Genomic DNA, 27,625 nt, shown 5'->3' with positions numbered 1-27,625 from the left:
AATACATCCAACAAATTTCCCTCCATCCAAGCCCCGAATGCTATGGCTGCCCCAGTCAATGTTGGGAAAGTTAAAGTTCCCTACTACTACCACCCTATTATTCTTGTAGCTATCTGTAATCTCCTTACATATTTGCTCCTCAATTTCCCGCTGACTATTTGGGGGCCTGTAGTACAGTCCTACCAAGGTGATCTCTCCCTTCTTATTTTTCAGTTCCACCCAAATAGACTCAGTGGGCGAACCCTCGGATATATCCCCTCTCAGTACTGCCGTGATGTTCTCCCTAATCAAAAACGCCATTTCCCCTCCTCTCTTACCTCCTGTTCTATCCTTTCTATAGCATCTGTACCCCGGAACATTGAGCTGCCAGTCCTGCCCCTCCCTTAGCCATGTTTCAGTCATAAAAAAAGTGCCCCGTGTGAGGCTCGAACTCACGACCTTCAGATTATGAGACTGACGCGCTGCCTACTGCGCTAACGAGGCTCTGTGAAGTGCACTGGAAATGAATCCTTTCTCTCTGATTGTCCTTTATCATTGTGGCCTCAAGCTAACTGTGATCACAAGGAAGACGCCAGTGTGGTTTGTTCCGGTAAGCATCGCACAGAGTGGTGGGTGCTTGAGCTGGACAGGGGTGTTTGGTTCTTGGTGCTGAATATGAAGCACGTTTATAAATTAAGAATAACAGCTGAATTTCGAACATCAAACCCAAATAATTGTTTATTTTTTTCAACATGTTCCACAGATCCGCTTTTCTCTCCAACTTCTTCTCCATCCACACCTGAAGGTACATCTCGTTGATAGAAATTATTCAATATTATTGTTATTTTTATATTCGGGGAATAATTGGACATTGGAATAGCCTTGTTGTGAGGATTGCTCAAAATGATAATCATGTAAATATTGAAAATTACACGGTGAAACCTTTATCTGTGAAAACTTTCCTGAATCTTTCATACAGCTCCTGAAGATGAAAGCACTTCCATTCCTCTTGTTATCTGCATATCACTCGGAGTCCTATTGATCTGTGAGTTATTCGCCCTGGTGACAGTAATGCAGAGGACAATGTCAATAAAAGGTGCGGCTCGAATCGAATTCTGCACCTCTCACTGAATTTTGAATGTTGGTTTATCTTCTCTTCAATGTCTCTTTCCCCAAACTGTACCCAGTCGGTTGTAAGACAGAAAATAACATGCTATTGGTCAGTCATTTCGTTCAAGGTATTCAAGCAACAGTAACATCATAGAATCATAAAAACTGTACGGTACAGAGGGAGACCAGTCGCCCCATCGAATCGGCACCAACCCTCCGAAAGGGCACCCGACATAGGCCTGATCCGACCCCCTATTCCCTTAACCGCACCTAACCATAGGCACGAAAGGGAAATTTAGAATGGTCAATCCGACTAACCTGCACATCTTTGAACAGATTCAAAACATTACATTTCAAATAGGGAATTTTCATCAGCCGTCCAGGAGACTCGAAATTAGTTTCATTTTTGCAACAATAGATCAACACATTGAATGAAAACACTTTAAACTCTGAGCTCAGTATTTTCTTTAGCTGCTTATATATATTGTTCCATTCGGTATTCGTTGTAAACCTGCACAGACTGTGTCGATGTCCACTGTCAACTTCTCTGAACGGAACCATCCGCCATTTTCAGAAGTGATGGAACATTTTCCATCTTTTACATTCTGCATCCCAGCACAACAAACACTCTGATATGAGTGGATCTCTGCTGGTGGTGCAGTGAGTACTGGGCCCACAGCCGAGTCAGAAGCTCTGCTTCAGGTCCAAAGACTTCATATACCAAGGAATATCAAAACACCTTGAAAGTTCTTTCCAAGGCCACACTAACAGACAGGTAAAGTGGGGGAAAGTCCTGCTCCGTCAAGCTTGGTATGGATTAGTGACCGTCTGGCGACAGGCTGGCGACATTTTCCATACAGAATTTTGGCTATAGAATCTGATGAACCTTTGTCTTGTGGACCACTATGATTGGGGCTGAGAAACAAAACTGCTCCCTGTATCTTAACTCGCGCCAAGTTATTTTGATTCATATCTGATGGACAGAACAATAGTGGCCCGGAAATCCCTCCGTTACTGATCCTTGAAATCGAGTCAGTGGAAATATTACTGGGCCAATCATCCAGAGACACAAAGTAATGCTCTGTGTTCCCTGGTACAAATACAGCCTCGGCAAAGAGGGAGATTTGAAATGAGTCAATCTGGAATTATATGTCTAACTATGAATGTAACAATATGCTAATCGTTCCGCTCTCCCTCCAACAGGTCCTCTCACTGGCGGCTGGGACTCACCATCTGGTTTCTACCAACCAATTTATGCAGAAATATATACTACTCCACCTGACAAGATTTCCATCCAGACCGGTTCTACAGGTTTGCATTCTGTATTCACTTCAAACCCAAGTTACAGGGGCAAATGTCGCTTCAGGTTTAACAAGTTTAATTTTCAGTGCACTGGATGCACAACACCATTCTCATGCAACAAGGAGATCTGTATTTATTCATCTTCAGATGACGAATGATTTTGATTCGATTCCCACTCTCCCGAATTGTTCCAGAATGTTTTTTGGCGGCCATTGTATAACATAGAGCACCGTAGGAGTTTACAGTTTCCCACAAGGCTGCACCGCGGCTCCATTTGCCTCCACCAACGTTCAGCTTCAAATAAGTATCGGTAAAGCGGCTGCTGGAATATGTAAATGAACATTTCAAAGCTTGCAGATGATACCAAGTTGGGTGGGATGGTGAACAGTGACGAGTATGCCGGGATACTGCAGCATACTCTGGACAGGAAGGGTGAGTGGGGAAATCAATGGCAGATGCAGTATAATTTGATAAGTGTGAGGTTAATCACTTTGGAAGCCAAAACAGGAAGGCAGATTACCACCTGAATTGTTGTAATTTGGGAGAGGGTAGTGTGCAGCGGGACCTGGGAGTCCTTGCGGACCAGTCGCTGAAGGTAAGCATGCAGATGCACAGGCGGTAAAGGAGATTAAGGGCTGATGAGTTCAGTGGGCTCGACCGTTGGTTTCTAGAGCAGAACAAGGCCAGCAGCGTGGGTTCAATTCCCGTATCAGCTTACGCGAGCAGGCGCCGTAATGTGGCAACCAGGGGCTTTTCTCAGTAACTTCATACTTGTGACAATAAAAGGTTAGTATTATAATATGGTATTTTGGCCTTCATTGCAGGAAATTTCGAGTACAGATGCTGGGATGTGTTGCCGCCACACCTCGAATATTGTGCGCAGTTTTGGTCTCCCTTTCTGAGGAAGGATGTTCTTGCTCTCGAGGTAGTGCAAAAAAGGTTTATCAGACAGATCCCAGGTATGGATTGATACTAAGAATGGTAGATCTGTCATATGCGGAGAGATGTAATACGTTAGGATTGTCCTCACTGAAGTTCAGGAAAATGAGGGGGATCTCATCGAGACTTACAAAATTCTAACAAGTCTAGACAGGGTAGATGCAGGGAAGATGTTACCAATGATGAGTGTGTCCACAACCAGGAGTCACAGTCTGAGGATTCAGGGTAAACTATTTCGGACAGAGATGAGGACACATTTCTTAACCCAATGTGTGGTGAGCCTGTGGATTAAATTTTGGTGTCTAATATTAGGCTAGAAGTTACCACCTAATACACTAATGAATGATACCGGAGCACAGCTGTCAGCTAGGTGATAAGTAGGTGCAATCTGGCCTCTGAGTCAGACGTTTTCAGGTTCAGGTTCTACCCCAGAACTTGGGCAGATAAATAAAGTCTGACACTGCGGTACAATGCTGAGCGGGAGCTCCTTCGGATGTGACCTTTCATTGGAGCTACTGAAGAGAGTAACAGCATGTCCTCTGTTATGGGTATAAAGTATTAATTGACCATGTTGAAGAAGGCTTGAGGGTTTGCCGTTTTGTCCTGACCAATAATGACCCCTGTCGCAAATTCACACAATCAGGTGACATGCTCTTTTTGTTAAAATGCTGTGATGTCCGTGGTATATCACATTCCCCAAACTGACTGCTGTGTTCCCATATTGTAACAGCGACTAATTTCAATTGTACATCTTTAGCTGCAAAGAGTTTAAAACCTGCTGATCATGAAAAACACGATATACAAATGGTTATTTCATGAGTATGAAGTCACGTGGCAAGCAGAAGAATTAGTCCCAGTTGGTAGTGATCGAAAGACTAAATTCTGGGAATAAATGCATCCATATAGACGGAAGGAGGTTAGGAATGTGTTCTGCATGAATCGGCGCTAAGATGAATGTTGTTTGTAATTTGTTGGAACAACTTTGAGTTTGGTGTCAAAACTACATTTTAACGATGGTCACAAGTTGTGGTAGGCGGAGATGTACTGACTTGCTATAATAGACATACGATTGGAAAATTAATTTTCACATAAGTAACTAACATAAATGAAAACTTCGCGTGAAAAGGCACCATGTCATGTATTAAATTAAAAATAATTTAAATGGCATAGTTTCTAAAAGGGATTAAGAACACAAAGGTAGAAAATAATCTGATGTGAAGTAAAAAGGTCAAGTGAAACCAAGTAAAACACAAATGTTCATTTCTAACACCGGGAAAACAGACATTTCCGGACAAAGTCAGCAGGTGTGGCAGGATTCTGGGAGAGACCAACAAATGCAACACTTTGAGACCATGTGACTCTTCCTGCCAGACCCTCTGACTGTGACATCATTTGATTTTCAGCATCCGCAGTATGTTGCTTTTATAAAAGTTTATTTTTAACCAGTTATAACTGGAAAGTAGAAGAGTGAAGATCAAAGTCAATCGAACTTTGTTTGGATGGAATTGGAGTAGATTGTATGGCTCTGAACAGGATATTACGAAAGTGCAAGAACAGTTCAGGGGAGGGCTGAACACAATGTACAAGAGTGTGAACAGTATTGAGGGGTGCCGTTTATCCAGAATGGCTGAACAGAAAGGAAGCAAAATGATCCCATTTGGAGCATTCTGGCTCTTCCCTGAACCATTGCCCGAGGGTTCCACGATCTAAATCCACTTCTGATGTATTTACCGTCAGTGAAATTGAAACAGAAGGAATTATTGTGGCAGGGGAAGCGGTTCTGTATCAAACACCCAACGGCTGATGCTGACCTCACGGATTATGCCTTATATTATTTAATCCACTGGGATATCTGACACATTAACTATCCGAACGGACGGAACTGTTAGATGACAGAAGTGACATTTATTGTCCACCTGATGGACATAAATAACAAACCAGAAATTTTCTGGAACACAGGGTTTACTGAAGAAACGCAGTATTAGTAAGGAAGTGGAGGTGGGAAACTGATGACAGTGAAGTCCGATAAATCTCAGAACTTGATAATATACATTCTAGGCAACTTACCAACGTGGCGCTAGATATTGTTGATGCATTGTGCATCATCTTTTATGATTATTTGCACTTTGCAATTAATTATTGGAGGATAGCTAATGTAATCCCACTATCCAGAAGGAGAGGGAGAGTGAAAACGGGAAAAGATCAGTACACCTAACGTCAGCAGTGAGGACAATTCTAGAGTCATTATGAAAGACTTAATAGCAGACCACTTATAAAACAGTGATAACATCGTACAGAGTCATCATGGATTTACGAAAAGGAAAACATGCTTATGAAATCGACTGGAACTATTTGAGCATATAATCAGTAGAATTTATAAGGTGGGACAGTGGGCCTGGTTTACCTAGACTTTCAGAAGGCTTTCTACAATGTCCCTCGCCCGATTATTAGCAAGCGCCATTGAAGCGCAAATGATTGGGGGGAGGATATTAAGATGGATGGAATTATGTTTGGCAGAAAAGAAGCAGAAGAGTAGGAATAAACATTTTTTTTCAGAATGGCAGTCATATCCATTGAGTCATGTTTCAGTGCTGGGACCCAGGCTGTTCACAATATACATTCATGATTCAAAGAATGCAATATGCCCAACACTTCAGATGCCACACGCTGGGTGAGAGGGTGAGCTATAATGAGGATCGATACAAAGATGCTTCAGTGTGATTTGGCCGAGCTGAGTGGGAAAATTCAGGGAATATGCAGAGTTATGTGGATAAATGTGAGGTTGGCAGCAAAAATAAGAAGGCAGAATATTACCTGATTGGTTATAAATTGAGAGAGGGGTTTGTACAACGAGACCCGGGTGTCTTCTCACACCAGTCGCTGTGGTAATCCTGCAGGTACAGCAGGTGGAACAGAAGGCAACTGGTTTGCTGGCCATAAAAGTAGCAGAGCAGGGTGTCATGTTGCAATTATAAAGTGCCTTCGTGAGACCACACCAGGAATATTGTACAGTTTTGGTCACCTTATCTGAGGGGTGATTTGTTTTTGCTATAAAGGGAGTACAACGAATATTTACCAGATGTATCCCTATAATGGTGGGTCTGACATATGAGGAAAGATTGAGTCCTTTACGATCATTTACGCTTGAGTTCGTAAGAATGCGGAGAGTTTGTGGCATCTATCTGAAACCTATACAATTCAATCAGGATTACTTTCTTCACTTGGTTACGATATTGTGTAATTTGCTACTACAAAAATAATTGAGGTCAAAACACATATGATGATTTCCAGAACGAATTAGAGGCGCCGAAAGACCCACTCCTGCTCCTAAGTTCCATATTTCTATGTCTCGCTGTCTTCCTCTGTACAGTTGTCCTGAAACGTTTGTGCAGTTTCTTCGCCTGATCTCCCAAAGCTGAATGTTCTTCCAAAGTGGAGGCATGTATCAATTCAAGGACAGTGTCACAGAGATGGTGAAGTTATTAATACCTCGTCTCCGATTGGTTGAAGTATTATGTGTCATGATGACTTTGTGATGACTCCACCACAAACAACTGATCCACTAACCAATCACTTTGTGTTTAGCAGATTCTGCAACCATTAACACTCTCAACCAGATTGAATATTACAGAAGTCGCAGTTTGGGTGACACTGATCCTGGATCCGCATATCCTGAAGTTGAATGCTCAAATATTCAGGGTATGTAGAAATTTTCGTTCCACCAGCTCGTTTCAGATCTTCACTCTGTAAAATCTGAATTACAAAACAGATCGGCAATTAAATGAGAGATTCTAGGATCTCAGGTATTGCACAATGATTTCAGCAACAGAAACATCTAAACCGCTTGAGTCTGAAACAGCATTTTATCATTTCTCCCAATAAAAGAAATTAATTAAAAATAAACGTTTCCTTGTGATTCTTCACAAGCAAATGGAGGCAGTGAAATGTCTGCATGTTGGAGGGATGCTCATTTTCTGGGAACAGTATGAATTTAAACTAAAATTGAAAATACTGCCGCACAAGCTGGCCCAATAATTCTCTCCGCTCAAACTCAATGGCGTCATACCGAAATCGATCCACTTTCCTGCCCCTGTTATACTTGGGAGAGAATGATTACAGTATATCATTCTAACTGTCTTTTGGATGTAAGTAACTTCAAATGAAAACACCTGTGCCTCTCAGCTCCTGTTTCTGCCGACTATGACGATGCTGAGACTGAAACCATTGACTCTCAGGGTGGACACTTGCTGCAGGATCCCGGGTCTGATGATCGCATTACAATTGGGAAAGTTCAGCAGTGATCTCTATACTCTGGGTAAGATAAACCTTTGATTCTCCTGTTTCTTTGAGAATCGCTCGGTTCCGTCGATGATTTTCTCCAGCTACGCTGAGATAGGCTCTAGGATGAATGATGAGCCCAATGGGCGACCTGCAGATTTTTCTACACCTGGGGCACGCTGCGCTTGATGGGCTGGGTAAACAGGTTGTTTAACAGGAGGATCATCAAGTTTTCACGATTCAAGTTCGGCTTTGCGCAATTCCACGAAGACTCTTGATGTGCTTCATGCCATTGGGGGCGACCCTTCCACATTCTTGGGCTGTCTAATTCCAGGACCGTCCATTGGCCATTGCGCATGTTTCAATTTGCTTGGATGTTTGAGGACATCCCTGTACTTTTCCATGTCCCTCTTTTCCATGTCTCCTGTTGTGACTGCGTTCCGAATAGATTATCAGCTCTGGTTATTGCCTCAGTCACCCACACTCTTGTGATGAATTGACTCTCTCTGGATTGAAGTTATTCTAATCGATCATGGAACAAAGTGGGATTTGCAATTGTTCATGTCGCGAATGCAAATAATTTAAACAAAGCATCTAACTATCAGCCCAATGTTTAACGGAAGTATGCTCATCCCCACAGTGTACAACAGTCATATCCTCATTGACCCCGCGTTATCGGTTCCTTCCACACCTTCTCACAATACCAATGTTATTTGTGTCACAGGCCGGGGGATTCTAACATCATTGGGCAGTGACCGTTTACATCTAAAGTTTACAAATCTGCATTGCACTGGTAAACGGTGATGGTTGGTTACATTTCCCTCTGTATGTGGCGCGCTGCTTGGGCGTTACCTGTCCCGTGTAATTTTGGGACTCCTGGAGTAATCCCACGGTTCACTGAGTGAGAGTTTATGAGAGAAAAAACGGAGAATGTTTTGGATAGAATTTAAAAAGGCCAGTTGCACTGGAAATGTTGCGAAAGAGAAAACATGTAGATGTGATTTCTTTCGATGATCTCTTCTTTCTTTTCACCCATCTCAGATAATTGTCAACTCCACATCCCTGAGGTCCACAGATATATGACTCTACATTAAATCTGATGGAAGACATCAGAACTTTTCCAAAATGTCATCGCTTTGATTATGCTTTGCTGCCCGATATCAATATTGTATTTGACTGAATGAGAGATTACTTCCTGTTGTGTGTATTAGAATCACATTTCTCTCCTTATTTTGTGTGAAAGAATCTGCATTCTGTCTCTTTAAGAATGAAAAACAAAACAGAATGTATATCCAGTATTGCACTGCCCATGTTAAAGCTGTGTTAAATCGCACTGCATTGTGGAACCGAAACGGCATTATAATTAAATAACTGATGCTGTTTCATGTCAGGTGTATTGGAAGACCATTTGGTAAAGTCCCTCACTCTTGCACCATTACATTACGGTTAGGAGTGATAAATGCATTATTTCTCTGTTTTATCTCCAGTTATTGATGATGTGGAGATGCCAGCGTTGGACTGGGGTGAGCACAGTAAGACGTCTTACAACACCAGATAAAAGTCCAACAGATTTGTTTCGAATTACGAGCTTTCGGACCACAGCTCCTTTCTCAGGTGAAGGAGCTGCACTCCGAAAGCTAGTAATTCGAACCAAACCTCTTGGACTTTAACCTGGTGTTTGTTAGACATCTTACTGCCCAGTTGTTGAGCCCGTACATCATGTATTCGAGGAGCAGCGATCACTGCATTCTCCCAGCAGCCAAGTCCCACACATTCATTCCAGGACTGCCCCTGACAATCGGGTGCTGAAGGCTGTAAATCAGATTTTCACGTATTTTTCTCACTTTAATTCCCCAACTTGTATATTCATTTCCATTAGTATTGCCCCACTCAAGAGATCATCGGCAGTATCACCGAGTATCACCCAGTACTGGAGAGAATTCTTCGAGACAGTATCTGCTCACGTTTGATTATCATAGAATCTACAGTGCAGAAGGAGGCCATACGGCCCATCGAGTCTCCACCGGCTCTTGGAAAGAGCACCCTACCCAAGGTCAACACCTCACCCTATCCCCATAACCCATTAACACCACCCAACACTAAGGGCAATTTTGGACACTAAGGGCAATTTATCATGGCCAAACCACCTAACCTGCACATATTTGGACAGTGAGATAAACCAGAGCACCCGGAGGAAACCCACGCACACACGGGGAGGATGTGCAGACTCCGCACAGACAGTGACCCAAGCCGGAATCGAACCTGGTACCCTGGAGCTGTGAAGCAATTGTGCTATCCACAATGCTACCGTGCTGCCCATTTGGAAGCAAATGAACGTGTTAGTGAGAGGCCGCATGGTTTTGTGAAGGAGAGGTCGTGTCTCACTAACTTGATAGAGTTTTTCGAGGAGGTCACAAAGATGATTGATGCAGGTAGGGCAGTGGATGGTGTCGATATGGACTTGAGTAAGGCCTTTGACAAGGTCCCTCATGGCAGACTAGTACAAAAGGTGAAGTCACACGGGTGAGCTGGCAAGGTGGATATAGAACTGGCTAGGTCACAGAAGGCAGAGAATAGCAATGGAAGGATACTTTTCTTATTGGAGGACTGTGACTAGTCGTGTTCCGCAGGGATCAGTGCTGGGACCTTTGCTGTCTGTAGTATATGTAAATGATTTGGAGGAACATGTAACTGGTCTGATTAGTAAGTTTGCAGCCGACACAAAGGTTGGTGGAATTGCGGATAGCGATGAGGACTGTCAGAGGATACAGCAGGATTTAGATTGTTTGGAGATTGGACGAAGATATGGCAGATGGGGTTTAATCCTATAAAATGTGAGGTAATGCATTTTGGAAGGTCTAATGCAGGTAGCGAATATACAGTGAATGGTAGAACCCTCATGAGTATTGAAAGTCAGAGAGATCTAGGTGTACAGTTAGACAGGTCACTGAAAGGGGCAATACAGGTGGAGAAGGTAGTCAAGAAGGCATACGGCATGCTTGCCTTCATAGGCCGGGGCATTGAGTATAAGAATTGGCAGGTCATGTTGCAGCTATATAGAACCTTAGTAAGGCCACACTTGGAGTATAGTGTTCAATTCTGGTAGCAACACTACCAGAAGGATGTGGAGACTTTAGAGCGGGTGCAGAAGAGATTTACCAGAATGTTGCCTGCTATGGAGTGCATTAGCTATGAGGAGGGTCAAAGACAGAGTGAATAGTCAGAGGCTTTTTCCAAGGGAAGAGCGGTCAATTACTAGGGAGCATAGGTTTAAGGTGCGAGGGGCAAAGTATCGAGTGGATGTACGAGGCATGTTTTTTCCACAGAAGGTAGTGGGTGCTTGGAACTCGCCGCCGGAGGAGGTGATAATTAAGGGGCATCTTGACAAATACGTGAAGAGGATGGTAAAGATGGATACGGACGCAGAAGATTGTAGTTTAGTCGGGCAGGATGGTCGGCACGGGACTGGACGGCCGAAGGGTCTGTTCGGGTGCTGTATGTGTCTTTATTCTTTGTCCTTATAAACAGTGCCCTAACGTAAACGAAATGCATTTGAACAGGACCCACCAGTAAATCATTACATTTTTACCATCTCCTCCAGTAAATAAAACGAATTTAAACAGTACCCGACATAAATCAAGTGCATTTAAACAGTGCACCTACAGTGAATCAAATGTATTTAAACAGTGCCCTACAGTAACTCAAATGTATTTATACCGTACCCTAAAGTAAATCAATCACATTTAAACAGTTCCCGACAGTAAACCAAATGCATTTAAACAGTGCGCTACAGTAAATCAAATGCATTTCAACTGTGCCCCACAGTAAATCAAATGTTCTTAAATATTGCCCGAGACAATACAAATGCAGTTGAACAGAGCCCTGCACTAAATCAAATGCATTAAGAAAGTGTGCCGCAGTAAACCAAATGCATTTAAACAGTGCCCTACAGTCAATCAAATGTATTTCAACAGTGCCCGGCACTAAAGCAAATGCATTTAAACAGTGCCATACAGTAAATAAAATGCATTTAAAGTGCCCTACTGAAAATCAAATGCATTCAAACAGTGCCCTATCGTAATCCAAATGCGTTTGAACAGTGATCTACGTTAAATCAAATGCATTTAAACTGGATCATCCAGTAAATAAAATGTATTTAAACAGTGCCCGACTGTAAATCAAAGATAGTTAAACAGGGCCCGGCAGAAAATCAAATGCATTTAAACAGTGCCCCCGAGTAAATCCAATGTATTTAAACAGTGTCCTACAGTAAGTCAAACACAATAAAAAGGTGCCCTACAGTAAATCAAATGCAGTTAAACAGTGCCCTACAGTAAATCAAATGCTTTTAAATAGTGCCCGACAAAAACCAAATGCCCTTAAGTTGTCTGACAGTAAATCATACAAATTTAAACAGTGAAATGAAATGAAAATCGCTTATTGTCACAAGTAGGCTTCAAAGGAAGTTATTGTGAAAAGCCCCTCGTCGCCACATTCCGATGCCTGTCCGGGGAGTCGGTACGGGAAACAGTGCCCTGAGGTAAACCAAAAGCATTTCAACAGTGCACCACAAAACATCTAATGTATTTAAACAGTGCCCAACAGAAAATCAAATGTATTTAAACAGTGCCCCAGAGTAAATAAAATGCATGAAAACAGTGGCCTACGATAAACCAAATACGTTTATCCAGTGCACTACAGTAAATCAAATGCATTTAAACAGTGCCCTACAGACAACCAAATACATTTATACAGTGCACCACAGTAAATCAAATGTATTTAAAAGGTGCACGACACTAAAGCAAATGCATTTAAACTGTGCTCTGAAGAAAATCAAATGCATTTAATTAGTGCCCTACAGCAAACCAAACGTATTTAACCAGTGGCTTAATGTAAAATCACTTGGATTTAAACAGTGCCCTACAGTAAATCAAATGTATTTATACAGGGCCATAAAGTAAATCAATCACATTTAAACAATTCCCTACAGTAAATCAAATGAATTTAAACAGGGAGCTACAGTAAATCAAATGCATTTAAACAGTGCGCTACAGTAAATCAAATGCATTTCAACTGTGCTCTACAGTAAATCAAATGTTCTTAAATATTGTTCTAGAGAATACAAATGCAGTTGAACAGTGCCCTGCACTAAATCAAATGCATTAAGAAAGTGTGCCGCAGTAAACCAAATGCATTTGAACAGTGCCCCACAGTCAATCTCATGTATTTCAACAGTGCCCGACACTAAAACAAATGCATTTAAACAGTGCCCTACAGTAAATAAAATGGATTTAAAGTGCACTACTGAAAATCAAATGCATTTAAACAGTGTCCCACAGTAAACTAAAGGCAGTTAAACAGTGCCCGTCACTAAATCTAATGTATTTAAACAGTGTCCTACAGGAAATCAAGTGCATTTAAACAGTGCCCAAATGGAAACCAAATGAATTTGAACAATGCGCTACATTAAAGAAAATGTTTATAAACAGTGCCCGACAGTAAATCAAAGGCATTTAAACAGTGCGCTACAGTAAATCAAAAGCATTTAAACAGTGCGCTACAGAAAATCTAATGCTTTTAAATAATGCGCTACAGTGAACCAAATGCCTTTAAACAGTGCCTGACAGTAAACAAATAGCATTAACAGCGCATTCCAGGAATTCAAATGTACTTAAAGAGGGTCCTAGAGTAAATTAAATGCATCGAAACAGTGCTCGACTCTAAATCAAATGTCTTGAAACAGTGCTCTACTGTAAATCAAATGCATTTAAACAGTGTCCTACAGTAAATCAAATGCATTTAAACAGTGCCCTATCGTAACCCAAATGCATTTAAACAGTGCCCTACGTTAAGTCAAATGCATTTAAACAGAACCTACAGTAAATAAAATCATGAAAACAGTGCCCCGCAGAAACTCAAATGCATTTAAACAGTGTCCTACAGTAAATCAAATGCATTCAAACAGTGCCCTATCGTAACCCAAATGCGTTTGAACAGTGATCTACGTTAAATCAAATGCATTTAAACTGGATCATCCAGTAAATAAAATGTATTTAAACAGTGCCCGACAGTAAATCAAAGATAGTTAAACAGGGCCCTACAGAAAATCAAATGCATTTAAACAGTGCCCCCGAGTAAATCCAATGTATTTAAACAGTGTCCTACAGTAAGTCAAACACATTTAAACAGTGCCCTACAGTAAATCAAATGCAGTTAAACAGTGCCCTACAGTAAATCAAATGCTTTTAAATAGTGCCCGACAAAAACCAAATGCCCGTAAGTTGTCTGACAGTAAATCATACAAATTTAAACAGTGAAATGAAATGAAAATCGCTTATTGTCACAAGTAGGCTTCAAAGGAAGTTGTTGTGAAAAGCCCCTCGTCGCCACATTCCGATGCCTGTCCGGGGAGTCGGTACGGGAAACAGTGCCCTGAGGTCAACCAAATGCATTTCAACAGTGCACCACAAAACATCTAATGTATTTAAACAGTGCCCAACAGAAAATCAAATGTATTTAAACAGTGCCCCAGAGTAAATAAAATGCATGAAAACAGTGGCCAACGATAGACCAAATACGTTTATCCAGTGTACTACAGTAAATCAAATGCATTTAAACAGTGCCCTACAGACAACCAAATACATTTATACAGTGCACCACAGTAAATCAAATGTATTTAAAAGGTGCAGGACACTAAAGCAAATGCATTTAAACTGTGCTCTGAAGAAAATCAAATGCATTTAATTAGTGCCCTACAGCAAACCAAACGTATTTAACCAGTGGCTTAATGTAAAATCACTTGGATTTAAACAGTGCCCTACAGTAAATCAAATGTATTTATACAGGACCATAAAGTAAATCAATCACATTTAAACAATTCCCTACAGTAAATCAAATGAATTTAAACAGGGAGCTACAGTAAATCAAATGCATTTAAACAGTGCGCTACAGTAAATCAAATGCATTTAAACAGTGCGCTACAGTAAATCAAATGCATTTCAACTGTGCTCTACAGTAAATCAAATGTTCTTAAATATTGCTCTAGACAATACAAATGCAGTTGAACAGTGCCCTGCACTAAATCAAATGCATAAAGAAAGTGTGCCGCAGTAAACCAAATGCATTTGAACAGTGCCCCACAGTCAATCTCATGTATTTCAACAGTGCCCGACACTAAAACAAATGCATTTAAACAGTGCCCTACAGTAAATAAAATGGATTTAAAGTGCACTACTGAAAATCAAATGCATTTAAACAGTGTCCCACAGTAAACTAAAGACAGTTAAACAGTGCCCGCCACTAAATCTAATGTATTTAAACAGTGTCCTACAGGAAATCAAGTGTATTTAAACAGTGCCCAAATGGAAACAAAATTAATTTGAACATGCGCTACATTAAAGAAAATGTTTATAAATAGTGCCCGACAGTAAATCAAAGGCATTTAAACAGTGCGCTACAGAAAATCAAATGCTTTTAAATAATGCGCTACAGTGAACCAAATGCCTTTAAACAGTGCCTGACAGTAAACAAATAGCATTAACAGCGCATTCCAGGAATTCAAATGTACTTAAAGAGGGTCCTAGAGTAAATTAAATGCATCTAAACAGTGCTCGACTCGAAATCAAATGTCTTGAAACAGTGCTCTACTGTAAATCAATTTTATTTAAACAGTGCCCTCCAGTAAATCAAACGTATTTAAACATTGTCCTACAGTAAATCAAATTCATTTAAACAGTGCCCTACAGTAAATCAAATGCATTTAAACAGTGTTCTACAGTAAATCAAATGCATTTAAACAGTGTTCTACAGTAAATCAAATGCATTCAAACAGTGCCCTATCGTAACCCAAATGCGTTTGAACAGTGACCTACGTTAAATCAAATGCATTTAAACTGGACCATCCAGTAAATAAAATGTATTTAAGCAGTGCCCGACAGTAAATCAACGATAGTTAAACAGGGCCCTGCAGAAAATCAAATGCATTAACACAGTGCCCCCGAGTAAATCCAATGTATTTAAACAGTGTCCTACAGTAAGTCAAACACATTTAAACAATGCCCTGCAGTAAATCAAATGCATTTAAACAGTGCCCTACAGTAAATCAAATGCATTTAAAAAGTGCCCTACAGTAAATCAAATGCTTTTAAATAGTGCCCGACAAAAACCAAATGCCCTTAAATTATCTGACAGTAAATCATACAAATTTAAACAGTGAAATGAAATGAAAATCGCTTATTGTCACAAGTAGGTTTGAAAGGAAGTTACTGTGAAAAGCCCTTCGTCGCCACGTTCCGATGCCTGTCCGGGGAGTCGGTACGGGAAATACGGGAAACAGTGCCCTGAAGTAAACCAAATGCATTTCAACAGTGCACAACAAAATATCTAATGTATTTAAACAGTGCCCGACAGAAAATCAAATGCATTTAAACAGTGCCCTACGGTAAATCAAATGCATTTACACAGTGCCCTATCTTAAGTCAAATGCATTTAAACACCGCCATGCAGAACATCAAATGTATTTAAACAGTGCTCTGCGGTAAGTCAAATGCATTTAAACAGCGCACTATAGCAAATAAAATGATTTAAACAGTGCCCAACAGTATATCAATCGTATTTAAACAGTGACGTCAGTAAATCAATCGCTTTTACAAAGTGCCCTCCAGTAAATCAATGTTCTTAAATAGTGCCCGACAGTTTTTCAATCGCATATAAACCGTGCCTCAAAGTAAATAAATCACATTTCAACAGTTCCATGCAGTGAACCAAATGTTTTTAAACAGTGCTTTATAGTAAATCAAATGCATTTACAGTGACCTGCAGTAAACCAAATGCATTTCAACTGTGCCCTACAGTAAATTAAATGTGCTTAAACAGTGCCATGCACAACACAAATGCAGTTGCACAGTGGCCCACACTCAATCAAGTGCATTTAGAAAGTGTCCTGCAGTAAACCAAATGCATTTAAACAGCGCCCTGCAGGAAATCAAATTCATTTCACCAGCGCCCGACAGTAAATCAAATTCATTTAAACAGTGCCCCCAGAGTAAATAAAATGCATGAAAACAGTGGCCTACGATAAACCAATTACGTTTATCCAGTGCACTACAGTAAATCAAATGCATTTAAACAGTGCCCTACAGTCAACCAAATACATTTATACAGTGCGCCACAGTAAATCAAATGTGTTTAAACAGTGCCCGATAGTCAACCAAATACACTTAAACAGTGCACCACAGTAAATCAAATGTGTTTAAACAGTGCCCGGCACTAAAGCAAATGCATTTAAACTGTGTTCTGGACAAAATCAAATGTATTTAAACAGTGCCCTACAGCAAACCAAACGTATTTAACCAGTGCCCTAATGTAAAATCACTTGGATTTAAACAGTGCTCTGCAGTAAATCAAATGCATTTAAACAGTGCCCTACCGTAAATCAAATACATTTAAACAGTACTTTATAGTAAACCAAATGCATTTAATCACTGCCCTACCGTACATCAATCGCATTTAAACAGTGTCCTACAATAACCAAATGTACTTAAATAGTGCCCTACAGTACATCAATCTTATTTGTTATGGGCCAGGGTTTAGAGACTCCCAAAGTGTATCATGGAGTTCACCTGACCCACCTGACCCAGAACTTTTAATAGACTGTGGTATGGGGAGCACACAGCCCACTCTACAGGGGTGGTACAGCAGAAATGGAAAATATATTTTAAAAAACAAATCGATGTTTATTCTATGAATGTAAGTTAACCTTTTTAAAAATATACAGTGAACATCTTAGCAACCATTAATTCAACTACAACCCCCAAAGAATACAACACTAAGTAATGCTTACGCTGTCCTTTTCACATCCAGAAGACTTACAAAAAACAGAACCTTTAACAGAAGAACATCTGGTTAACGTCACTCCTGAAAACGTTTATAATTCTGACTTCACCAAATGATCAAGAGATAGACGGATCATGGCAGAGAGATCAAGAGTACACCGGCTCTGTCTGGCTTCAGCTCCAACACTGAAACTAAAACACACACTGCAGCAAACAGCCTAACACGAAAGTAAAAAGCTGCCAGAAAGCCCAGCACCACCCATACGCTGACGTCACTGATAAACACTCGTTTCTTAAAGGTACTCTCACATGACACCTCCGCCCAAGAAAAAAGATAAACCATCAACTTCAAGATGGTTTCATTTTTCACCCTGTCACTATCCTTTAAGAAATGCACGAAGTAAACACACTTTTGCGTTTCTAAAAACAACGCTAACAGGGATAATAATATAGTCCATATTTGTTCTTCTTCCTTCAACTGAAGCCCTTCTCGATTGACAGTCACTTTCAACATGAAATTTTACTTAAATGTTCGATGGAATTCACTCATGCCAAGAAATCACATTATATCCCTATGTGTGAGGGTATCGGAAACTTCTCAATGAAAGTAACTTGGGTTTTTCCAAATTCACTTTTGGCTAGGTTTATCACCAAACCCGCCTCCTGAAGTCGATGGAATAATTCCATCAGACGTTTCAACTGTTCTTTTCATGTCTGGCTGAAAATTATCAGATCGTCGATGTATACCACACAATTGGGTAATCCTGAAACAACTTTGTTAGTTAACCATTTAAACGTGGCTGGGGCGTTTTTCATGCCAAATGGCATAACTTTGAATTGTTATACACCATCTGGAGTCACAAAAGCTGAAATCTCCTTCGCCCTTTCGGATAAAGATACCTGCCCGTAACCCTTAAGTAAATCCAGTTTGTAAATAAAAGCTGATTGTCTCACTTTCCCAATACAATTCGCCAAACGTGGGATAGGGTAAGAGCCCGTTCTTGTAACTGCATTAACCTTTCTGTTGTCCACACACAACTGTTGGGTACCGTCTGGTATTGGTATCATCACTATGGGCGAGCTCCATTGGCTGCAACCCGCTTCAATTATGCCATTTTAAAGCATAATCTCAATCTCTTTGTTAACCCGAGCCAATTTTAAAGGATTAAGTCTATATGGATGTCGTTTGATTGGAACAGCATTTCCCACATCTACATAATGTATAGCCATTTTAGTATTTCCCAATTTATGTCCACAAACTTGCCCATGTGATAACTTTGAGGTCAGTCCGTTTTTCCTCTGGAAGGTAACTCTACAATTTATCCCAATTTTTAAGAACAGCCCCGTTTTCCAATTTAATTTGAGATATGTCAAATTCACAGTCATCTGGATTTGGCTGGTCATTTTGAGTTAAAATCATTAAAACCTTTTTCTCTCCTTCCCTTTCCAAGCACCTTTTAAGCATATTCGCATGACACACTCGGTGTGACTTTCTTTTATCTGGTGTTGTTACCACGTAATTCAATTCACTTAATTTCCTTTCAATCTGATATGGTCCACAAAACCTAGCTTTTAAAGGTTCACCTCCCACTTGGAACAATACTAAAGCTTGATCTCCACAGGCAAAACTACGAACTTTGGATTTCTTGTCCGCTACCCGTTTCATCGCATTTTGTGCAACTTTTAAATGTTGTCTCGCCAATTGACCTGCTCAATTTAATCGTTCCCTAAAATTTGACACGTATTCCAATTATGTAATTTCTGATTTCTCACTCACCAATTTTTCCTTAATCAATTTAAGTGGTCCTCTTACCTCATGACGAAAAATTAGTTCAAAAGGACTAAATTTGGTTGACTCATTAGGTGCAGCCATAATTGCAAACAGTACGAATGGACTTTCTTTATCACAATCCTCTCAATAATCGTGACACTAAGCCCTTAACATTGTCTTTAATTTCTGACGCCACCTTTCTAAAACTCCCTGCGATTCTGGGTGGTACGCAGTTGATTTAAATTGTTTTATTCCTAAACTATCCATAACTTCTTTGAATAATCAGGAGGTAAAATTTGATCCTTGATCCGGTTGTATTTCTGTGGGTCATCTATTGCTAGTAAATAATTTAAGTAATTCTTCCAGAATCTTTTTAGTTGTAATGTTACTGGAATGGTCTCCGGAAACCTAGTAGACACCTCCATTATCGTCAAAAGATATTGATTCCAACTTTTTGTTTTAGGAAGTTGTCCTACGCAATCAATTAGGACTCTTGTAAAAGCTTCCTCAAATGCTGCAACGGGTATTAAGGGCGCTGGTTTTATCACTGCTTGAGATTTCCCTGTCACCTGACATGTGTGACATGACTGACAACATTTAATTACATCTTTCTGGCGTACAGGCCAATAAAATTGATTTTGTATTTTAGCTCAAGTTTTCTTTATTCCCAAATGACCTCCCGCCGGTACCTCATGTGAAACGCGCAACACCTCCTTTCCATACCCAACGGCAATACGACTTGATGAACTTCTGCCCACTTTTCATCCGCCTGCATATATAAAGGTCTCCATTTTCTCATCATGCCATTACTTTTACGGAAATAACACTCTGTTATACACTCTTCCGTGTATGTTTCTGATACATCCGTTTTATTTCTATATCTTTCTGTTGTAACTCTGCCAATTTTCCTGAACTAAAAATATCCGCCTCATCCTCCACCTGATCTTTTTCTTTGTCACCCATCTGATCAAAAATCGGTTCTGATAATTGCACTTCAACTTCATCTTCACTCTCTGAATTCCCCTCCTGTCTTAACCTGTGACTTTGCGACCTTGTAACTACAGAATCCGGAAAAATCCTTCAACGTTTCAGTTGTCTGATTTCCCACTGGATTATCAACCACCGTGGGCATCACTCCCACCTGCGATTCATCTATATCATTATCCAAGATAAGCTGTATTCCTGGACAAGATAGTTTCTCTATTACTCCTATAACCACCTCACCACTCTTCCTGGACTTACCAACCTTACCTTATATAATTGAACACTACTCCTTTCACCCTGAATTCCACAAATTACCACCTTTTCTGGCAGCATTCTTCCCAAACTACATAACTCCTCATCTCCTACCATTAAAGATTGACTAGCTCCCGTATCTCTTAAAATTGTGACTTCTGTACCTGCTCCTCATGATACACATGAGTAACCTTTACCAACACAAGGAAATTCTTGAAAGAGATCTGGCACCATTTGATCAATCACCTCTTGATCAGGTGTACAGTCTTTTGCACCTCCTTCGCTTCTTTTGGGCTTTCCTTTACCACTTTAACTACCCCCACTGTCTTATCCTGTTTTACCACATCAGCCTTCACAGCGCTTTTCTTCTAGCACCAACACTGTGACTTTACATGGCCTAGTTTATTACAGTGAAAACATTTGAACCTTTTCATGTCTCTTCCACCCTCCTGGGTTTTTACTCTGAGGTTCACTCTCCTTATTATATCCCATGCCTGTGGAAGTAGTTGAGTCGGAAACATTAGGGACCTTCAAGCAGCTGTTGGATAGGTACATGGATTACGGGAAAATGATATAGTGTAGATTTATTTGTTCTTAAGGGCAGCACGGTAGCATTGTGGATAGCACAATTGCTTCACAGATCCATGGTCCCAGGTTCGATTCCGGCTTGGGTCATTGTCTGTGCGGAGTCTGCACGTCCTCCCCGTGTCTGCGTGGGTTTCCTCCGGGTGCTCCGGTTTCCTCCCACAGTCCAAAGATGTGCGGGTTAGGTGAATTGGCCAATGATAAATTGCCCTTAATGTCCAAATTGCCCTTGGTGTTGGGTGGAGGTGTTGAGTTTGGGTAGGGTGCTCTTTCCAAGAGCTGGTGCAGACTCGGGGGGCCGAATGGCCTCCTTCTGCACTGTAAATTCAATGATAATCTATGATTAATCTCGGACAAAGGTTCGGCACAACATCGTGGGCCGAAGGGCCTGTTCTGTGCTGTATTTTCTATGTATTTCTATGTATCACATCACCTTTACTTTTACCACTTGAGTATTTCTCATGTCCCCAGTTTCTATCCCTCACAGGCTGAAACTGATGTTGGAAACCAAGCTTTGATTTATGAACTAATTCATAATCATCTGCCATTTTGCTGCTAATCTCGCAATTTTAACCCTCTGTTCTTGCACATGAGTGCTTACTGCATCAGGAATTCAATTTTAAACTCCTCCAAAAGTATAATTTCTCTGAGAGCTTCATACGTTTGGTCTATTTTCAATCCCTTATCCACCTATCAAAATTAATTTGTTTGAGCCTTTCAAACTCCATGTATGTATGACCAAATTATTTCTTTAAATTTCTAAACCTTTGTCAGTGAGCTTCGTGCACGAGTTTATATGCACCTAAGATGGATTTGGTCACCTCCTCATACGTCCCAGACACCTCCTCCGGTAGCGATGCAAACACTTCACTAGCTCTACCTTCCAGCTTTGTTTGAATCAGTAATACCCACATGTCATGTGGCCATTTTATTTGTTTAGCCACCTTCTCAAATTAAATGAAAAAGGCTTCAACCTCCTTCTCGTCAAACCTTGGCAATGCTTGGACATATTTAAATAAATGTCAACAAAGCCTTCAACTTTGAAGCTCTCTCTCACTATCCTCATCACTATCATCCAACTGTACGTTTCCCTTTACGTCTACCAATTTTAACTGACTGTCATTTTTCATGGCCATTTTCTGAAGATCAAACTCTCTCTCTTTATTTTTGTCCCCTGGTCTGTATCTCCCTTTATCTTTCTCTTAGTTCTGCTGGGGCTATTCTTTCTTTTCTACTTTGTTCTCTCACCTTTTCGATTTCTTCTCTCTCTCTCGTTCATTTTCGTCTCTCTCTCTTTCTTATTCCTCTCTATCTCTTTCTTTCTCCCTTTCTTTTTCCTACAGCAAACTAAAGGCATTTAAACAGTGCCCTACAGTGAATCAAATATCCAGAAACAGTGCCCCAGAATAAATCCAGAGTATTTAAACAGTGCACTGCAGTAAATCAAATATAATTAAATAGCGCACAACAGTCCATCAACTGTATTTAAACAGTGCCCTCGAGTAAATTAAATGCATTTCAACAGTGCCCGACTGTAAATCAAATGCATTTAAACAGTGTCCTACGTTTAGTCAAATGCATTTAAACAATGCCCTACAGTCAACCAAATGTTTTTAAACAGTGCTTTATAGTAAATCAAATGCATTTAAGTAGTGCCCTACAGTAATCCAAATGTTTTTAAACAGTGACACAGTAAATTAAATGTATTTAAACAGGCGCTGCAATAAATCAAATGCATTTAAACAATGACACAGTAAACTAAATGCATTTAAAAAGTGCCCTGAAGCAAATCAAATGCATTCAAACAGTGCCCTACAGTAAGCCAAATATATTTAAATAGTGATTTATAGTAAATTAATTGCAATTAAACAGTGCCTGACAGTCAATCAAAAGTATTTAAATTTGTGCCCTAGAATAAATTAAATGCGTTAAACAGTGCCCGACACGAAATCAAACGCATTGAAACTGTGCCCTACAGTAAGTCAAGTGCATTGAAACAGTGCCCGACAACAAACTAAAGGCATTTAAACAGTGCCCTGCAGTAAATCAAATGCATTTAAAGTGCCGGACAGTAAATCAAATGTATTTAAACAGTGCCCCAGAATACATCCAAAGTATTTAAACAGTGTACTGCAGTAAATCAAATAAAATTAAATAGCGCACAACAGTCCATCATATGTATTTAAACAGTGCCCTCGAGTAGGTTAAATGCATTTAAACAGAGCCCTACAGTAAATCAAATGCATTCAAACAGAGCCCTACAGTAAATTAAATATATTTAAACAGTGCCCTCCAGTAAATCAAATGCATTTTGTTCCCTACAGTAAACTAATTGCATTTAAACAGTGCCCGATACTCAAATGCATTTAAGTATTGCCCTCCTGTAAATAAAACGCATTTAAACAGTGTTATTCGTTAAATCAACTGCACTTAAACAGTGCCGTACAGTAAATCAAATGCATTTAAACAGTGACATAGTAAATCAAATGTTTTTAAACAGGCGCTACAATAAATCAAATGCATTTAAACAGTATCCTACAGTGAACTAAATTCATTTAAAAAGTGCCCTACAGTGAATCAAATGCATTCCATCAGTGCCCTACAGTATACTAAATGCTTTTAAACAGTTTACGACAGTAAACTAAATGCATTTAAAGAGTGCTCAACACTCCAATGCATATAAGTAGTGCCCTACAGTAAATTAAATGAATGTAAACAGTGCCCTGTAGTAAACCAAATGCGTTTAAATAGTGCGGTGAAGTAAATAAAATGCATTTAAACTGTGCCCTACAATAAATCAAATGCATTTAAACAGTGCCCATAGTAAATCAAAAGCATTTAAATAGTGCCCTACATGAAATCAAATGCATTTATACAGTGTCCTTAAGTAAATCAAATGCATTTAAACAGTGCCCTCCAGGAAATTAAGTGTTTTTAAACAGTGCCCTACAGTCAAACAGACCTTAGTTAAACAGAGCATTACAATAACACACCAATTAAAAGTGCCCTACTGTAATCGGACTTAAAATGTGCCCGATAATAAATCATGTTTATAAACATTAAACTTGTTTATGTAAAGCGAATTGCTTTGGAGACCTAAAAAAAAACCTTTCTCGAGGCCAGTATATGCCCTTCCAGAAACTCAACGGGATCCAGCCAAATTAATACTGTTCCATATTTCTATCCAGCATATTATTTCTGCTCCATTTTAATATGCAGCCATATTAATACGGCTCCATATTAATACTGTTCCATGTTAATACTCTTCCACATTAATCCTTTTCCATATAGTCCTGTTATATTTGAGTACGGTGCCATATTAATGTCCAGTCATATTAATACTGCTCCAATTTAATACTGTTCCATATTAATTCTGTTCCATATTAAAATGCAGCCATATTAATACTCTTCCATATTAATACTCTTCCATATTAATACTCTTCCATATTAATACTGTTCCCTATTAGTGCTGCTTCATTTTAAGACCGTTACAAATGAGTACTGTTCCATATTAATGTCCAGCATATAAATACTGTTCCATATTAATACTCGTTCATATTATAACTTTTCCATATTAGTAGTGTTCCATATTAATACTGTTCTATATGATTACTGTTCCATATTAATATCCAGCCATGTTAATACTGTTCCATATTAGTACTGTTCCATATTAATATCTGGTCATATTAATATCCGGATATATTAACACTGTTCCATAGTAATACAGTTCCATATTAACATCCAGCCACATTCCATATTAATAATAATCATCTTTGTCATAAGTAGTCTTACATTAACACAACAACGAAGTTACTGTGAAAAGCCCTTCGTCGCCACATTCTGGCGCCTGTTCGGTTACACAGAGGGAGAATTCAGAATGTCCAATTCACCTAACAAGCACGTCTTTCGTGCCTTGTGAGAGGAAACAGGAGCACCCGCAGGAAATGCACGCAGACACCGGGAGAACATGCAGGCTCCGCAAAGAGAGTGACCCAAGCTACGAATCAAATCTGGGACCCTGGAGCTGTGAAGATGTGGTTCCATATTAATACTGTTCCATATTAGTACTGTTCCATATTAATATTCAGCCATATTAATACTATTCCATATTAATACGATTCCAAGTTAATATGCAGCCATATTAACACTGCTCAATACTAATAATGTTCCATATTAATATCCAGCCACATTAATGCTGCTCCATTTCAATATGGTTCCATATTAATATGCAGCCAGATTACTGCGTTTTTGCTCAATGCCTGCTACCCCGCCCCCCACATGGAGGTTGGACATGGCCCGACTTGCCCATAAGGCTTTGTGCAAGAAAATATCACAGGCCACAGATGGCTATATTATTAATAACTAGAATGGGGAAGTCTCGCCCTTCACGTTCTGGGAGGCCACGAAGGCTGTGATCAGGGGTGATATCATGGCCTAGAACGCACGTAGAGACAAGGTAGAGAGGGCGGCGAGGCGACAGTTGTGGACTCCATACTGGAGGTAGGCGGGCGATACTCTGAGGGCTCGCCCAAAGAACTCCAGGCGGAGAGGAAAAAGCTACAAATGGACTTTGACCTGCTCTCCACGAGGGAAGCAGTGCAGCAATTCCGCCAGGCACGGGAGACCCTTTACGAACACGGAGATAAAGCCAGCCACTGCTGGTTCACCAGCTGAGAAAGCAGGCAGCCACGGGGGTAATAGCTCAGATTAGAAGCAGCAGACCGAATCCAGTGGCAGAGCTAAACAATGTCTACGAGGCATTTGAGACATTCTATCAGGTGGTATTCACCTACAAGCCCTCAGCTGAGGGATGAAACAGTTCATCGATGGACGGGGCACGCTAGTTGTGAGGCAGACTGAAAATGGGACTGGAAGCACCAGTAAAACTGGGAGAAGGATAGCGCAGTGGTAAACCCTCGTTCCTCATGGTCCCGCCCGCCCCACACATCCCTGTGACGATGGATGTGGCTGTCCTGCAACCCAGTTGTATGTAGAAGCTGGGATTCATCTTTCTGGAGCTGCAGGAGGTTAGGGGGAATTTAAACACGTCTTCAACGTCATTAAGATTGTTTTAAAAGATAGAAATGGATAGATCCTCTGCCCCCAATTGCTCTACTGCATAAATCCCACCTTAGTTAGTGTCCCAATCCACTGGACTTTACACAACACCAAATCCAGCAATACTCAGGAAGAATAATTGTTTTCCTATCCAGCCGACTGTTCTAAATTGAAGAAGCTGGTGAACTTCAGAAGGACAATTCTGCCTTCCTATCCACACTTCTGTTCACACATCAGTGCACTACGTCCAGATATACTTTGGACTGACTTTTCTGTGTCATTTTTGTCTCTATTGTTCATAAAAACATTTCAAGCTGAGCTGGACGAGATCTGCGTGTCCCCAGTGCACTCTGCTTAACACATCCAGATATAGTCTGGAGCAATATTTCGCAGTTCCGTTCTAACCTGGTGCTCCACCGGACACATGCACCTGCCCTGCAGCCGAACATGTATGTGTTTGATTTCCCAACCACTGTCCACACCTACTGACCCGAGCTGTACTTCAGAAGCCAATCTGTTTGTGCCATTCGCCTTGGATTGTTTCGGAATCCCACGTCAGGCTCGAATGTAGGTTACGATTCTTTATAGAATCATATAATCCCTACAGTGTGGAAGGCGGGTCATTCGGCCCAACGATTCTGCACCAGCCCTTAGAAAGAGCAACCTATTTAAGCCCACACCGCCACCATATTCACATTCCCGCAACCCAAACTGACCTAAAGGGCAATTTAGCACGGCGAATCCACCTGACCTGCACATATTTGGACTGTGGGAGGAAAACAGAGCACCCAGAGGAAACCGCGTCAGCGAAAGTGCAAACTCCACATGGACATACATCCGAGGCTGGAATTGAACCTAGGTTGCTGGCGCTCTGAGGCAAGCGTGCAAACCACTGTGACACCGGATTGCAGCCGCCTGGACTCTGCGCTGCACAGATTCACCGTGTAGGACAATCTCGGGGGTCTCTGACAGCCTCTTTTCTGTTTTACAATGAAATACACAGTTTTTAAAATTAAGAGTAGTCAATTATTTTTCCAATTTCTGGTGGTTAATCCACCTACCTCCCACATCTTTCAGTTGTGGGGTGAGACCCACGCAGAACCGGGGAGAATGTGCAAACTCCACGCGGCTCGTGACCCGGGGCCGGGGTCGAATCCGGGTCCTCGGCGCAGCGAGGCAATGTGGACTGGGAACTTAAGGAAACTAGGAGAGCAAAAACGGTACATGAAAGGATACAGGCAGGTAAAATGAACGAACGTCCTAAGTAGTTTTAACAGCGCATTAAGGGTAAAAGGATAACTAGGGAAATAGCCGGAAAACATGGGCTATCGCTTCTCGGCCTTTTGGTTCAGATCAAGTGTAGTATCTGTTCTTATCAGTTTAATACCTGGTATGTCCTCTATCTGGGGACCGAATATTAAATTGATTTTTGGGACTCGGAGATGGTTCAGGGGCTTGCTTCTTCCGCTCCACGCATCAACCTCGTCTTGCAATGCTTCCAGGAATGGTGCCTTCACCCCGCTTTGGGGAGCAA

General features: G+C 40.7%; 2 non-coding genes across 2 annotated transcripts; one reads left to right on the top strand and one right to left on the bottom strand.

Moving 5' to 3' along the window:
• Positions 1 to 410: 410 nt before the first annotated feature.
• Positions 411 to 483, bottom strand: trnam-cau (transfer RNA methionine (anticodon CAU)). The gene has a single exon. It is a non-coding gene; the product is annotated as a tRNA-Met (tRNA).
• Positions 484 to 27,418: 26,935 nt separating this feature from the next.
• On the top strand, positions 27,419 to 27,609 carry LOC140397794 (U2 spliceosomal RNA). Its single transcript, XR_011937222.1, has one exon. It is a non-coding gene; the product is annotated as a U2 spliceosomal RNA (small nuclear RNA).
• Positions 27,610 to 27,625: the final 16 nt, after the last annotated feature.

Source organism: Scyliorhinus torazame, chromosome 20, assembly GCF_047496885.1.
Source record: "Scyliorhinus torazame isolate Kashiwa2021f chromosome 20, sScyTor2.1, whole genome shotgun sequence".
Classification (NCBI taxonomy): Eukaryota; Metazoa; Chordata; class Chondrichthyes; order Carcharhiniformes; family Scyliorhinidae; genus Scyliorhinus; species Scyliorhinus torazame.
Note: the sequence above shows the minus strand (reverse complement) of the source record. Positions and strands in the feature narration are given on the sequence as shown.